Source organism: Phaseolus vulgaris, chromosome 11, assembly GCF_000499845.2.
Source record: "Phaseolus vulgaris cultivar G19833 chromosome 11, P. vulgaris v2.0, whole genome shotgun sequence".
NCBI lineage: Eukaryota > Viridiplantae > Streptophyta > Magnoliopsida > Fabales > Fabaceae > Phaseolus > Phaseolus vulgaris.
The window spans coordinates 5,191,902-5,207,798 of record NC_023749.2 but is presented as its reverse complement, the minus strand read 5'-3'; the positions used below and the strand labels follow the sequence as shown (position 1 = coordinate 5,207,798).

The 15,897-nt window shown below is 26.6% G+C and overlaps 1 long non-coding RNA gene across 5 annotated transcripts; it reads left to right on the top strand.

The window, feature by feature from the left end:
- The first annotated feature begins 2,872 nt into the window (after positions 1-2,872).
- LOC137824427 (uncharacterized) lies at positions 2,873-7,324 on the top strand. Of its 5 annotated transcripts, none has more exons than XR_011083257.1 (7): positions 2,873-2,940; positions 3,081-3,119; positions 3,424-3,486; positions 3,610-3,714; positions 4,193-4,293; positions 4,433-4,489; positions 6,885-7,324. It is a non-coding gene; the product is annotated as an uncharacterized lncRNA (long non-coding RNA). The 5 variants fall into 5 exon arrangements; XR_011083259.1 differs by having other exon boundaries at positions 4,411-4,489; XR_011083254.1 differs by lacking the exon at positions 4,433-4,489.
- The last annotated feature ends 8,573 nt before the right edge of the window (positions 7,325-15,897 follow it).

Below are 15,897 nucleotides of genomic sequence, written 5' to 3'. Positions count from 1 at the left end.
ACTTCCTACACCTGATTATTTTTTAGCTGGATCCAACCAACTTTTGAATTTTTAAAATTGTCTTTCATTCAGTAATTGAAAAATTGAAACTAAAAATATATTTTGAAAAAATTAATCGAAATAGATTTTTGTGTTCTAGAAATAAAGTTATAGAATATATTTGGAAAACCAAAATCCCATTTCAAAAAAGCTAAATACAAAATATTCATTTTTAAACAAGAATTATGAAAAAAAATTCGAAAAATCACAGAAAAAGATTCTGAAATTCAGAAAAGTATTTCAAAAAATTAAAATCTAGAAATACTTTTGAAAAAAACAAATCGAAAATGTATTTTGATCCTAGCTTTATCATTTCACATTAGACATCGGTAGAAATTAAAAAATATCAGGTGCCCATAAACAATTTTCCTAATTTGATTAAGTTTTTTCCTCCATCATAACACCTTATAACTAATATGAAACTATGTTGTAAAATATATAATATTAGATATTTTTAGATTATATAATTTAATTTTTTTTTTAATATATTTTAAATTATATAATCAAAATTACTTTATTTTATATTAGGTAATTTTATTTTGAATCACATAATTTATAGTATTGTTCTATATTATTTAATTTAGATTGTATAATTTTATTTTAAATATTATTTTAAATTATGTATTTTAAAATATTGTTCCAAATCATATAACTTAGAACTATATTTTAAATTAAGAAATTATATTATATTATGAAGTATATAATTTAAACATTCTGAATTACCTAACATCATTTTTTTTTTTGATATATTATGATAAGTACACATTAATTAATTTTTATATTTTGATATTGGACAAGAAAAATGAATAAAGAAGAAATAATCTATTTGATTTCACCGTACATAAATTAATATAATTAATAGAATCTATATCATCATATACAAATAAATAAAGGGGATTCCTTCCTTAACTGCTCTCAAATTTTTTCTTATTTTATCCTTAAATTAATATTTGGTTTTATTTCATTATTTTGGTTATTGCGTCATTTTCTACTTTTAAAAAATATTTGAAATAGATTATCAATTTTGAATGGAAAGATATGATTTATTTTAAAATTATGAGAGAGAAACAAATATTAGGAAACGTGAGTAGTAGCCAAAGTAGTGATAATAATTTTAAAATGTAACATCTTCTTTTTAACTTATTTCATAAATATTTTAACTCCTCACTTTTGAGTTAACCTCCACAATTCCCTTTTAACTGTGAACTCCTTATTTTAAATCCTTTAATAGTGCTCCCCTTTAACTCCTTATTTTAAGTCACTAACACCCAACCTTCTCAAAATAAATTATTACTTGTACTTTTGGATAATAAGAAGACGAAAGAAAGAGAAGTGTTCTTCTATATGTTCCTTCTTTTTGTTAGTATGTTTCCTCCTAACGGAGAGTGACGAAGACGAAGAATGGTTCTGATGACCTTATTGGAAAGAAGGCTTAACATATGCAATTCAGATGTACCATCACTGAGTCAAACACCTAATTGAAAGGGAGACGGGCGCAACTCCGTGACTCGATCATTGGTGCACGCTACTCCTCTCCAATCGGTGCACGCTAGTGTCGCTTACTAATGTCATAACAACTTCCCTTTCTATTTATTTACATCTTTGTCTCCTCTTCCCTTTTTATCTTTTTTTTCCGGTTCGTTCTTATATAACAATGTTCTTCTATAATAATTTATTATTTACGTCTCTCTCTTCTTTTCCTTTTCTATCTTTTTTTTTCTTTTTGTTGGTTCTTCTATAATAATTTATTATTTAGTCTCTCTCTCCTCTTCCCTTTTTATCTTTTTTTGTTCATTCTTTTTAAAAAATACCATTATCTTTGAGTTGATTTGAGTTCTAATGAATCATTCATTTTTTAAATTGTTTTTGTTCAATATTTCTATAATATAAAAATGTGTATATTTAATTGTTGTGTAATAACGGTCAATAGATTTTATTTTTTTTTAAAACAAAAAGAATTTAACAAAATAAAATAAAATATTTAGATACAAGTTTATTATTTGTTTTTTAATTTTTTTTTATTCGGTGTTAGTTTGGGATTTTATAGAAAAAGGATGTTGATTATTAAGGTAGTGTTAAAAAGGGTGTTGATTATTAATATTTTAAAATAAATAATTAATATTATTTTGAAAAATTAATATATTTTGATGTCATAAATAAAAAAAATATTTTATTTGTTCTCACTTAATAGAGAGATTGGTACGTTAATTATTTTTTTTATCACCTAACTGGTAGGAGAGTGGAGTGTTGAGATTCTGAAATTGTGTATGGCTAATTTTCTTCATATTTAATCTCTTTTATTTATCTTATTTTAAATATATTTAATTAAAAATAAATATAAATATAAGTAATAAAAAATCAATACAAATAATAATATATTATTTAATTTGATTAAATTTTATATTTAATTATATAAAAATAAAAACATAAAAAATGTGGATACACTCGAGAGCGCTGTGTCCGCTAGTGATATATAATTTGAATTATGTTAATTTAATATAATAAATTGTAGAAATTATTAGAACAGATAAATGAAAAATAAAATGAGAATAGAGAGAGATATAAGAAAGATGAGGAGAGAGATAAAAAATTTAGGAGAAATTGATAATAAATAATATAATACATTTCTTTAAAGTAACTTTTTTTTTCATTAACAGAGATATTAATTGGAATCAAAACATAAAATTTCTATGAACTCTAATGATTAAAATATTAAGACTTTTAAATGGTTAAATTATGGAAACTGCAATGTTTATTATTATCTTAATTAACATAATTATGTATTTTTGAATTAAAAATTGTATATTTAAAAGAAAATATAAAAAAAACTTTTGATGTGGGCAGAATTTTCTTCCTCCTTCGGCTCTTTCCCCTTTCTTCCCTGACACGAATAAAAGAAAGGTTTCGTTTCGTTTCTCGTTCCGCTTTCTTCTTTTTCCATCCTCATTTCATTATGATCATTCCGTTTATTGTGCACCAAGTTTTTCTCTCTTTCAATTCAATTCAATTGACTTGTTCTAACGCGCTTCTTGATTTTGCAGCTTTCTGTGGTTGTACAACAGAGAAGCCGTTCGCTTAAGGTTTTGACGACGCCGCTTTGCGATTACGACTCTAGTTTGAGAGACTTTATTAGTTTTATGTGAAATGAATTTATAGTCTTTTTTAATAATTTCGTCCTGTGTCCTGTATTTTTGTTTACAAGTTATAATCTCACTGTTTAATTTCAAAAGTTTGATTATAAATTATTGCTGTGATAGTGTTGATCTCATTATTTTCTTTTCGAAGAATAATGCTACTTATATATATGCCTTATCTAATCTATGTTTTTCAAGAAAATCGATGTAGTAATTGTAAATATCAAATTTAAAGAGTTTGATGCTGCAGTTAAAGACCTTTCCGGCTGTGTTGCAAATGGACAGGGATAATAAGTCTGCCTACAAATATTTGGTGGGTCTCGAATCTTAACATTTTAATCCTTATTGATTTTTATGAACCCGTTGTGTTGGTTTTCTCATTTTTCATATGAAAATATATCTTTACTCTTTAGCTGATCAAAATTGTCTTTTAAAGGGTTTACATTAGCTTCAACTTGTGAGTATAAGAAAGCTGAGGAAGCACCTGTGGAATCACTTCAAATTGATAGAAATTTCCTTGAAGCATGGGCACACGACTCGGGTATCTATCAACTTTATTATACTTACTGATAGATTTGAAACATGTGGTTGTTAACTTAGCTGGAAGCTTTATTATGAAAATCCTTATCAGCTGTGTGCATATTACTTTATGGTTTGAATACTGTTTTCATAACTACTTTCATCCGTACCATTTCTGTCTGTCTGTATACTAAGTCGTTCAACTTTCATTTAAGTTTCGATTTCATATCAGTTAAGTAACTTGGTTTTAGTAACTCTGATCTAACTCTGCGAAGTAGCTTACATCTTTGATGCCTTTTTATTTCAAACTATAGGTTTATAGCTGTTCTTTTTATGACTTTGGTTGCTAGCCCTGTTCTGAATGTGTGATGTTGGTAGTTAATTAGGATTTATCAGTCTTTGGTTTATAGTTAATTGTCTATTAAGTATGGAACACAGATTTTGGCCTTTTGTTTTCTGTTATAAGCCAAGCTTCTATTTTAAATAATTTTGACTGCTAGATTTATTCTGAACATGAGGCTTTTGGAAGTTCTGTAAAGATCTACGGTATGCCAACAAAAGCTCAAGAATGTCTAAATCAGATGCTTCAAATTGATGGAAGGTAATTTTGTTAATGAAATATTCAAATGGTATCACTTGTCATTACAATTATTTTAGCTGGTAACTGGTTTATAAAGCTTGAAGTACTTTATGCCTGTTTGCTCTTTATCTGTGGTAGATTACTTGTGTTTTGATGTTAGGTTTGCCAGAGCGTATCATTTGCGTGGCCTTTCATTCTATGCAATGGGACAACATAGGTATCTAGACAACCATAAGTGTGCATGTGTTACATTAAAAAGTTTTCAATTTATTTAACTTTTTTACCATCAGTCTATATAATGTTCCCTTCCAATTCGAGCTGGAGGCTACATATTTATAAGTGATGGTCCAAGTTAAGCCCAACAAACTATAGCTATGAATGATAAGTTACCTTCAATAAACAAATTAAGAGTAATAAGTGGATTTTAAGTCTAACTCAATATTACAAATTTGGCTCATAAAGTGCACTTATGTCTTATGAAATATTCTTATATCCAGTTGTTATGGGATCTCTGACATCCTTTTATCTATAAATTTGTTATTTGTAATAATTTATAATTTATTTACTCTTAGTTTTGTAACTTAGAATTTTGTTGTTGTTTTGATCATATTTTTATTCCTTTTAGGATTTTTCTAACTTTTTGTGATATTTTTTTTTGTATCATGGGCTCAAACAAATGAATTAAATTAAGGAAATTGACAATAACTAGGAAATTTTTGAAGGTGCAATATTTTTTAATAAGTTTGTTACTTGAAATAATTTATAACTTATTTACTCATAATTCTGTAACTAGCAATTTGTATTGTTTTTTCTAATAATTTTGTTACTTTGAAGAATATCCAATTTATTTAGCTTCTTGAGTATTGTTTTTGTATCATGAAGCAAATGAACTAAATCAAGAGAAATTGAAACAGTTAGAAAATATTTGAAGGTACATATCTTTTCTATTTCTGTTTATCTATAAATTTGTTAGTTAACATAATTTATCTTTTATTTACTCGTAATTTTGTAAATTGCAGAATTTGAATTCTTTTTTTATAATTGTACTCTGAAAATTTAAAATGTGTTAAACCTTTTTAGATTTGTTTATTGAAGATTAGAGAGATGAGAACCTCTAAACAAATAAAAAAAAGGATGGTAAGTTCTTTCGGAACATGATTGGAAGGTAGGAGATATCCTTATTTCTTATTTCATCCGTTATTTCGATTGCAAGATTAATGTTCATTGGCCAGATTTGTGTTCTGAAAGCACACATGTTCAGCTGGAGTGATTTCCTTTAAAAACTTATAACAATTTGCAACCAGAAGCTTGAGTTTGAGTATAGAATTTCTAATTTTATAATCTTAACTTAGTTTAGGCTCTGAATATTAGTATGCAAGTTCTGGTTAACCAGACGTGGGAACAAATGCAGCAATAGTAGCTATAACAGTCCCATTATCGGTAAGCTTCCCCATTCCTTTTCTGTTTGCAGCACTAAATTTCTGAAATGTTTTTTTTGGTCTTTTGGATTAGAGATCGCAGGACAATACTTGTGTTGTTTAGATCTACTAATTATCACTATGACATGTTTTACCATCATAATTATCCGCTGATAAATGCTAGTTAATGTAACATCTGAAAATATGGGTCAGATGTAATTTTTTTGGGACTAGCCCAACAAGTTGTTGTTTAAATAGTCAGTGAGCATTATGCAGTTAAACTAAGTTAGCAAATTGTCCATTTGTTTAAAATTTCATGTCTCTTTACAGAGACAAGAAATCGTTTCTGGCCATTGAAGTCATTCTCAATGCTCTGATGTGTATTTCCTATCTTAGTTAACATAACTTTGACCCTTTTCTTTTTCTCTTCTAAAGATTTATTTGGTTCGTTACACATTATCACTTTGAAAGAACACCATCTAAGTCCGGAAGATAAGGAATACATGACGATAGAAAATCAAAACTCAAATGCTCTATAGTTGTCTCAATTTCTTAGTAGATAAGCTCGAGTAATAAATCACACCCTAACCGGTCATTAGGGAAGAAGAATAAGATAATACAACAATAGCAATGCCATCAACAAAAACACTCACATGCAGAATGAGGATAAATGTGAACAGAATCTGGGGAAAAAAAATAAATTGAATACAGCGGATATGCTTCAGTCCTTGCAGTATGAAGAATTAGTGGCATAGAAGGGCAATGAGAGATAGAAGCAGTGAGTAGCAAACAAATGCTCCAGAGTAAGTCACCAAAAATCCAGCTCCAGCGTCCATGGTTGGTGCTGGCGCTGGTGCTTGAGGAAACTCACTGGTTTGTGCCCTCACCCCAGCAGCAAACACAAGCCCCACCAAGAAAGACATGAAGAAGAACATTGTTCTGCTCTTGCTAATGCATGCCATTTTTCTCAGACACAAAAAAATAATACTAACTTTGTAGATAGCTTGAGCTAGAGGGGTGGCGGTAGGGGTAGGTAAAATTGCTTTGGTATCTTGTGGTGTTAGAGAGAAACAAGATCACAAATTTATAGGCTCCATTTGATAAAAGAATTAATATTTAAAGTCAGTGAATGATTAGGTTAATTTGAGTTTATGGCAACGTCTATGTGCTTTGAATCATTTGTGGTTGGTGTAGGTCCCGCGCACACACTAGACAGATCATGTTGTGGTCCCTTCATGCTGCAGCCTTCAAACGGCTATGCCATGCTTTTATGTTTGGTGAAAAATCAAACGGCTATCAGGACAAGTGTCGCCAACATCCAGCGGTGTGCCACTGCCCCCTTTTGTTCTCTTTCCCAATTTCAAATTATGATTAAGGCTGAACAAAAATGATTGTTGGAATCTGCGAAAGAAAAATTAAATAAAATATAAGCAAAAAGACAGATATAATACGATAAACAATTACAATAAAATCAATACAATTAATAGAATATTAGTGTGTAAATATTATTACTCTTAAAAGGTTCTGCATGTCCAGGTAGGGCAAGGCTTTAAAGTTAGCAAGCTGACAGATCTTATCACTGTTTCATTGTATACGAATAATTGCACAATATAAAACTTAGGTTTTCCTTTTAATTTGACTCTTTACTTTCAAACAAAGGAGAAAGAATAAAGACTAAAGACAAATGAACAGACATTTTGCAAATTCTGATATGTTTCGGTGAAAATTTAAGTGGAACATAGAATTACATTTTTTTAATATATTATTTTAGGCATATTATTGATTTTTTTTAATCCTTATTTTTCATTTTTAATAAATTTTTTAGTACTAAAAAGGAGTGTGTCCAAAAGATATATTAGAGAATATTTTTCTAACAAAATTTCAGAAAATGCGTAAAATATGTAAGAAAAAATAATGTTCATAAATACCTCAAATGCATGGAAATTTTAATTTTCATAATAGTTTTATCTAATTGGTGTAAATTTATTCCATGTAAAGATATATTTGTACTCTCCTGTAAACGAAATGATGATCATTGGAAGAAGCTGGGAAAAAAATTTATCTTTCCTTGGATGAGATTTTTCATTTTTAAATAAGATCTCGACATATCAAAGAAATAATTACTTTTAGTTTAATTGATGATGTAAATGTTATTTTATTTATAGTTCATTTAAAACAATATTTTTGTTACTGATAAGTATAACTTGATGTTGTTTGTTTTATAGTTATAAAAAGTTGATATCCATACTTTTCAATAAAAAAAATATAATAACGAAAAAAACATGGTTCAAGTTAATTAATGAAATAAATCGCAACCATATTCAATTATTTAAAATTGATTTCATTAAAAATTTAAAACATATTCTATTCAACATAAAATCAAATGATTAGGCTCTGATTGGCCCAGTGAATATTCTAAAACAGCTGGAAAAATGCTGGAAATGAATGTGCACCTCTCAAGCCAGTCATTCCATTAAGTCATGTTTGGTTTAATCCTCTAAACTCTTTCTATATAACCCATGGAACATCGTTTCCCTTATATTGAGGCCACAAATTTCATCCTCTACCAAAGTCAAGTTCTGGTGTCTATATCAACTACTTTCTGAGTATTTATGGAAATGATGAATACCTCAAGCACAACGATCAAATTGTTGAAACTTCATTCTTGTCTTTCTTCGCCTATTATATGCAGAGTTGCAGCAAATTGCTAAATCAATTAAGCCAGATATTCCCATTGAACATTATTGCATATGTTCCTTTCACTGTGGCTCCAGCTAATTACGCAAACATTCAGAAGGCAAGTTACATTTTGTTCTTTCTGCGACATGTATTTTGTTCATATACATGTTGAAATCTCTTATCAACTAGACATAGGGCTAAAATGACTTATATGGGTTAAATGACTTATATGTTTATGACAAAGTCATATGACACAAATATAATTTTGTCAGAAACATAATTTCACTCTAAAGTGATATTTAGTGGAAGTCATAGATAACACGACTTCTTTAAAAATAAGTCATTTTATATACGTACGACGTGTCGATATTGATAATTTTTGTATAAAATGTTCATTTTAGTAAAATTGAAGAAAAATTATACCAATTAATAAATCTCTCTTAAATTTAAAATATAAATGAAGATAAATCTTATTTTATAATTTTTTAAGTTAAGTTAAATTTTAATTTTAAAAGGTATCAAATTCTATATTAATTATGTTTGTTAATTAATTATATCATCTAATAAATATTTATTTTCAAATTTAAGATACTGATTTTTCAAATGAGTTGTATTAGAGAAAACATAAATCCTGTTTTTATGAATATAATTAAGTGAAAGGAAAAAAATCATATTATATATATATATATATATATATATATATATATATATTATGTTCCTTTAACCTTTATCTTGCGTATAAAAATTGTTAAAACTCGCAATTAAAATAAACAGTCACTTTCTGTTGAAGCTGGTTGATGGTATTACATTCGTGAAAAAAATTACTTTTATACCCAAAAAAAAATAAAACCCATTTATTTGAAAACTTATTATAATAATATAATATAATAATATTTTAAATTAAATATAATTAAAATATTTATTTATTAGATGGTTAAGTCGATATTTTTTTTAATGTATGCAATATTCGTCTTTGTAAAAACTAATGTAATAAAAAAGTACCCCGAAAAATCAGATGAAGAAAAAAGCCTATTTTTCTTTTCTTTTACTCTTCTAATTTATCAACTTTCTTTACGATTACGTTGTTTTATTGACATGCTTTTACACCTTCAACAATTAATTCCATTCATACATATTCTCTCCAACGTTAGTTGAATCTAAGTGTTCTATTTAGTAGTTTAAGAAGCCATTAAAGACAACAACGTAGCAAAAGATCTTCCTGAGCATAATGCTTATCAATAAATTAAGGTCTTATAGTGTTTGCTACCACTTAATTGTTGGGTAGGTTGAAGGATCAAATTCCACAGAAATAAATGTTATGGTTTTATGACTAAATAGTGTGTTTGAATAGGAAATTTCAATTAGAAAATTTATTTTTATAGAATATTTGAAATGTTTTATGTAAAATATATTTTTTGATAAAAAAATGTTAAAAGAAATTAAAATAATATCTCTTATAATAATTTCAAGAATATATCCTATGGAAACATAATTTAAATATAAACTATTTAATTTAATTCAAATAATATAAATTTAAACAAATTTTGTCTCTATTGAGAAGTGAGTTTTTACTCAACTCATTCTCAGAAAAAATATTTGTAAAGTGATTTTTTTCTTTATTTATATGCTATAATTTTTTTTAATTGATGTGAACTTTCCAACACAACTTCCTCAATGTATGAATATTTTATAAGTAGATTTGTAGATGGTCTAATAACAACAACGACATATATTTATTTGGTCAAAAAAGTCCTCTAGTCTAATATAATAAATTATACTATATTAATATATAAATAAGTTTAATTTTAAATTATTCTTAAAAATATATAAAATTTACATTATTCACTTGTATATTATAAATTGATATTATCTGAAATATCAAACTGTTTGTTTTAAATATAAATAGGAAAGCAAACAACATATAAATACATTGTATGAAAAAGTTAAAAAAAACAGTTCACATTTTTTTCAGAAAAATCACATTAACCTCTCTAATTTTGAAGAGTCTAAGAGATAAAATAAGCTTATTGAAAATATCTTACTGATATGAATTTAAATAACTATTATTATTTTTTTATCATGAAAGTATTTTGTTACATATCCATTGCCACGATTCTATTTGTGGGGAAGATATTTTTACTAGCCATCACCTTTTCTCAATCTATGGCCACCTATATAATAAACTTACTGTTATTCCATTTAAATTTATGGATGAGAAAAACCATTTCGTAGACAAAGTTTTTTTTAATATTTATGTTAATATTTCATGCATCCTAATTAAAACTGAGAGTAAATTAAACAAGTTTCTTAGAATTATAACATTCAATTTAAATATAGCACATTTTAAAAAAAGAAATGATAAAATTCCCTAAAATTAATTTCTTATATAGTGTAATAATTAGAATATGTAAGTGATGATAAACAAACGCAAGGTGAAAACGTGATTCTAGGCTAATTTACGGATATCGTACTTCCAAAAACTAATTTAATTTTGTCAAATTCTAAACTTTTAATTATATTATTTTTATTTTAATAAAAATTCTTAAACCTCATTTCATATAAAAATAATTTTTTTTTCTAATTATTATTTGATATACGACTTCAACTTATTGATTTTTTTTTTTTTGGTAAAATTATGATACGGAATATTTTTTGAGTTTAAATTTATTATATTTTATTTAATGAAGCAAGATTTGTTTTATTTTAATTTTTATGATTTTTTTTGTGAAGTCATTAGTATGGTCCGGCTTCACTTTGGGATTTTTTTTATAATTTTTTTATAAACATAAATAAATTATTTAAAATTAATTATTACGTTAATCAATTTTCTTTGACGTGTTAATTATTTTTATTTATTTTATATAATTTATTATTTTTATTTTCACGGAATATGTTAAGTTCAACTTTTAATTTGAAATTAAAGTTAAAATATTTATTTTAAAATTTTCAGAAAAATATTTAACTTCAAAAATTACGTTAAATAAAAACAAATTATAAAATATAATTAAAACTTGGAAAATTTGACAATGAAAATCATGCTTGAAAGCACGTTTTCTACATTTCAAAATAGTGCTTTCAGATAATTCTTATAAAAATTTGAAAATTTATCCATTACAATAAATTACATACAAAATTGCACAAAAAGAGTAAATCAGCTCGTGATTATAGTGGTTAATATGTTTATGAACAAACAAATATAAAAAAAATAAAGATGGTAATAATTTTAAATGTTAAATCTATATTTTTTATTGGTTAACATTGTAATCAATATAGAAAAGAAGTTATGTATTGATTGTATAAGAAATTGAAAACATAATAGTAATCATCTAAACATGTTAATAGATTATAACTAAATATATTTAGATTATTTAAAGAGTAGAAAAAAAAAATTAATCTTATGAAATCTTTGTCGCTAGTTCACTTGTTTAATATTATACAAAGGCACATTGCTTCCTTATTATGTTGTATAATTATCAGAAATGATTCTTGCACTATAAACAACTATAAACATGCATATGCTAACAAAAATTTGAATGTTGTACTTTTACTATTTAGTTATAATATCAATGTTCTATGACTCCTCTCTTTTGTGTAAATTTTTTTCTCTTTTCTATTGATTGATAACTCTTTTCTTCTATCTTTTAAAAATCAAATCGTCATAATAATATAAAAAAGTTAATCTTTTAAACTAATTTTTTTTATTTATTTTAATTTAAAAAATACGGGTTATTTATCTTGTCCACCCCCACCCCTTATTTGGTTCGTCAATATGGTGGGTTAGGCGAGATAGGGCAAAACAAGTTGAAATGAAAACACCAATGCAACTAATGAGTCAAGACCAACTTTATCACCCTTACCTTTCTTGCAAATATAGAAAGTTTGATTATTTTTATCATTCTTACATATTTGGATATCGATTTTCACTTATCATATTTGAAAACATTACATTTTACATTGATTTAAGTGCTCTTGAATGTCCAAAATAAACAATGTAAAATATCTAGATTAATAATAGTGAGGCACTTGGAAGTCAAATTTCAACCCCTTGATATCCTCTAAATGATGAGATATACTAAATGATACAAACATTTGTTGCATGAGTTAACCATTCATACATTGATTACCACGGAACATGAAAATAACATGCTATTTACAATATCATTTACAATATTACTTACACAATTTTCTTAAGAGAGAAGAATATTGTCAAATAAACAACTAGAAAAAAAGGATAAAAAACCAATAAAATTTAGAGGAAAAAGACAAACAAAAATAGAATGAAAATCAAAGAAAATATATTGGAGTAAAATAGAAAATGACCTCCATAGAAGTTTCAAAAGAACTACAACGTAGTAGAAGAGTTAAACGGAAAATAATATATGAAGAACTTAAATATTCTTGATTAAATTTTTTCTAGAATATTCTAAAAGGTTACTCTCAAAATATTCCTTAAATATTTTAAATAATTTTATTAAAAAAAATATTCATTCTATAAGTTTTTAGCATGTTCAAGAGCAATATAATTCAATGTCACCTACTAATTCTATCTAATTTGGAATTTAAATAAGTTAAATGTCACACAAATAACTTGTTGATTACTCTTCACTATTACTACTTTGTCATGAAGTTGTAACTTCTTTAACTCCTTTATGTCATTAATTTTTCGAAAACACATTTCTATAATTCTATAAATATATGTATATCACCTTGTATAAGACACTATTGAGATATATGAAAATGGTTGATTTTGAGTAAAATTAAGTGTTGAGAGTTTGATAATGCAAGCTTAAGTTCTTATCTTGAAATATTTTTTTTAAGTAGTGAAAAACAATATATTTATTCTTTGGGTCTTCAAAGGTGAGATGTTCTTTCTCACTTCTTTCCTTGTCCATTTTACTTTTCTTTTCACCTCTTGTTCCTTGTTTGAGAGTGACAATATGCTTTGATAAGTGTACCAAATTGTCAAATAGTAAATGGACAAAATTCCAACTACTAAATCAATAGAGATTTGCAATAAAATTATTTAATTATAAGGAAATAAATTATAAATTTTAGGATTTGGAAATATAAATTAAGAAAATAATTTAAAAAACGTGAATAAATTTATTAATAAAGATAAGAGTAATTAAGATATAAAAGACATTGGAAGTTGATTCCACTAACCTTTCCCATTTAATTCATCACAGTGCTCATCTAACAATTTTAATTACTCAGTAAATTCAACAATTCATGAATTTAATTTAACCCTAATCCCTTAGTGAATAAATTCTAAATTTCTTAAGGAAGATTTCAATTCATTCGTGAAATCTGTTAAACAATCAACATTAAGATTAATGACTTAAAAATATAGGACTTACCCTCTTTCATAAGGATAAGTATTAATGATATTTTCACCAATATTTTAATTAGAATAAGGTTTTCCACCCACAATTAAAGTTATTAAATCATGATTCGATGGATCATATCAAACAAAGATTAAGAGCAAGGTAAAAATAATAAATTCAATTAATCAATCTTATTGGAAATGAGAGGAAGAATTACACGAGTCAGACATCTACATCAATATCTAACAATAAGATGTTTAATCACTTATGAATTAACACTTACACCAAACACTAAAATACTAATTAAGAGTGATGATTTAATTATGTGTTGTAACTCCTAGGTGTGTTTTATGTGATATCTAACCTAAGTTTATAACATTTTAAGTTGATTTTTTTCTTCTTCTTTGCAACCCACTTTAAAAGTGTTTCTAGGTCAAATATAACATTAAAATTGCATATGCATCCTAATGATCCTGACTTATTGTCTCATGTAACGTGTCTCTCGCTCAAGCACTCCAAGGTTTGATCAAGCAAGCTTCCTTCTCTCAGGCTAGCTTGGACAAGTAGTCCTTGCTCAAGCTAGTTGAAGTTTCGCAGGAGTGAGTGTATTGTATGACATGAGCTTTCTGACTTGTTTTGCTCAAGTAACTCCTTTTCTTGCTTGACTCAAAATTCTTCTCCTTAAAGCTAAAATAAAATAAAACTAAAGGAAAAAGAGTCAAATCGTAATAAAATGAATTAAAACAAAATTAGACCAAAAACTAATAAAAGTATCCTAAAAAAATAATAAAATACCTAAAATAATTTTCAAATTTAAGATAAAGACACACACATATGACACTTATTAGAGAGTTTGGTTGAAACCATCACGAAACTTTTCCATGAACATTCTTGAATTGTATGGTTAAAAAACTTCAAAGAATTGATAAATCATTCAAAATCTAATAAGTTGGACTAATATTACTCAAGTGGTGAATTATCACTAAAACAATTAGTAGTCATTACATACACTGCTTAATTTCGTTCAAACACCATCATGGACACTCAAGTTATGACTTATGACTTAAGTAAAATAAATGTTGAGATAATCTTCTCACCTTTGAGACATTGAATGCTCTAGCGGAGAAGTATTTACTTAAGCATTAAGGTGAAGATGTGCATGGTGTGGTGCATAGTGTTTCAAGAACTTGTTGGATTATACAACAAGCATCATCGCTCAAGTGACAATATGGCGACTCAAGGGTATAGGTGAAGATGTGGAAGATATTTTTTTGAAACTTGTTAAATTTATTACAACTCTTCTCGCTGAAGTAGTAATATTACACTTGAGCAATTTAAAAGGTGGACACTCACTTAAGTGACGTAGGGGCACTCAAGCAAGAAAAATGCCTCATCAATTATCTCTTATAGAGTTGGTGTTGCTCAAGCCATGAAAAATTATTCAAGCAAGAATGTATTTCTTTATTTGAGGAAACAAGGTTTTTTTAGAAGAAATGAGTTTGCTTAAGTGATATGAATTTAATGATATTGTGTTTAATGAAAGAGTTGCATGTGTGATTTGATATGTGTATGATATGCACTTATATGATAAACTTGTTGATGTATATTCTATGGGATATCTATATGATATTATGACCTAGTATGATTGTGTATGTTAATACTTAGTTTGATATTTGACCCTTTTATGAATGTATGAAGAGGGATACTTAGTATTATATTGTGTGGTATTAAACATGAAACTCATTACAAAAAGGATATATCTTAGTTTTAATTATGGCCTAGTTCACATATGAAATCATATGGTGAACAAGTGCATCAAGTTATTACAAAGCACGTACAATGAACCACCATGACATACAAAGTTGAGGATACATCTTTCAATATGTTTCTAATGCGTTAAAGGCCAATATCTACTAGGAAATTGATGAGCATAGTTTTACTCACACTTAATAACTTTAATCATAGATTTTTTAGATTGTAATCATGAATAAATCTATTGTTTTAATGAGGATTCATCTAATTGGGTTTATTTTTGTCTTAACTATTATATGCTAATATTATATTTTTAATCGTAGTAGACGATTTGACTATACAATTTAGTGGTTACATGGAGTAGACGGTCCAACGACCATATGCCAAGACTCCATTGAAGAAAACACCTTAGAAACATAAAGTGTAATGTAGACGAAGGTATAGAAAGACTC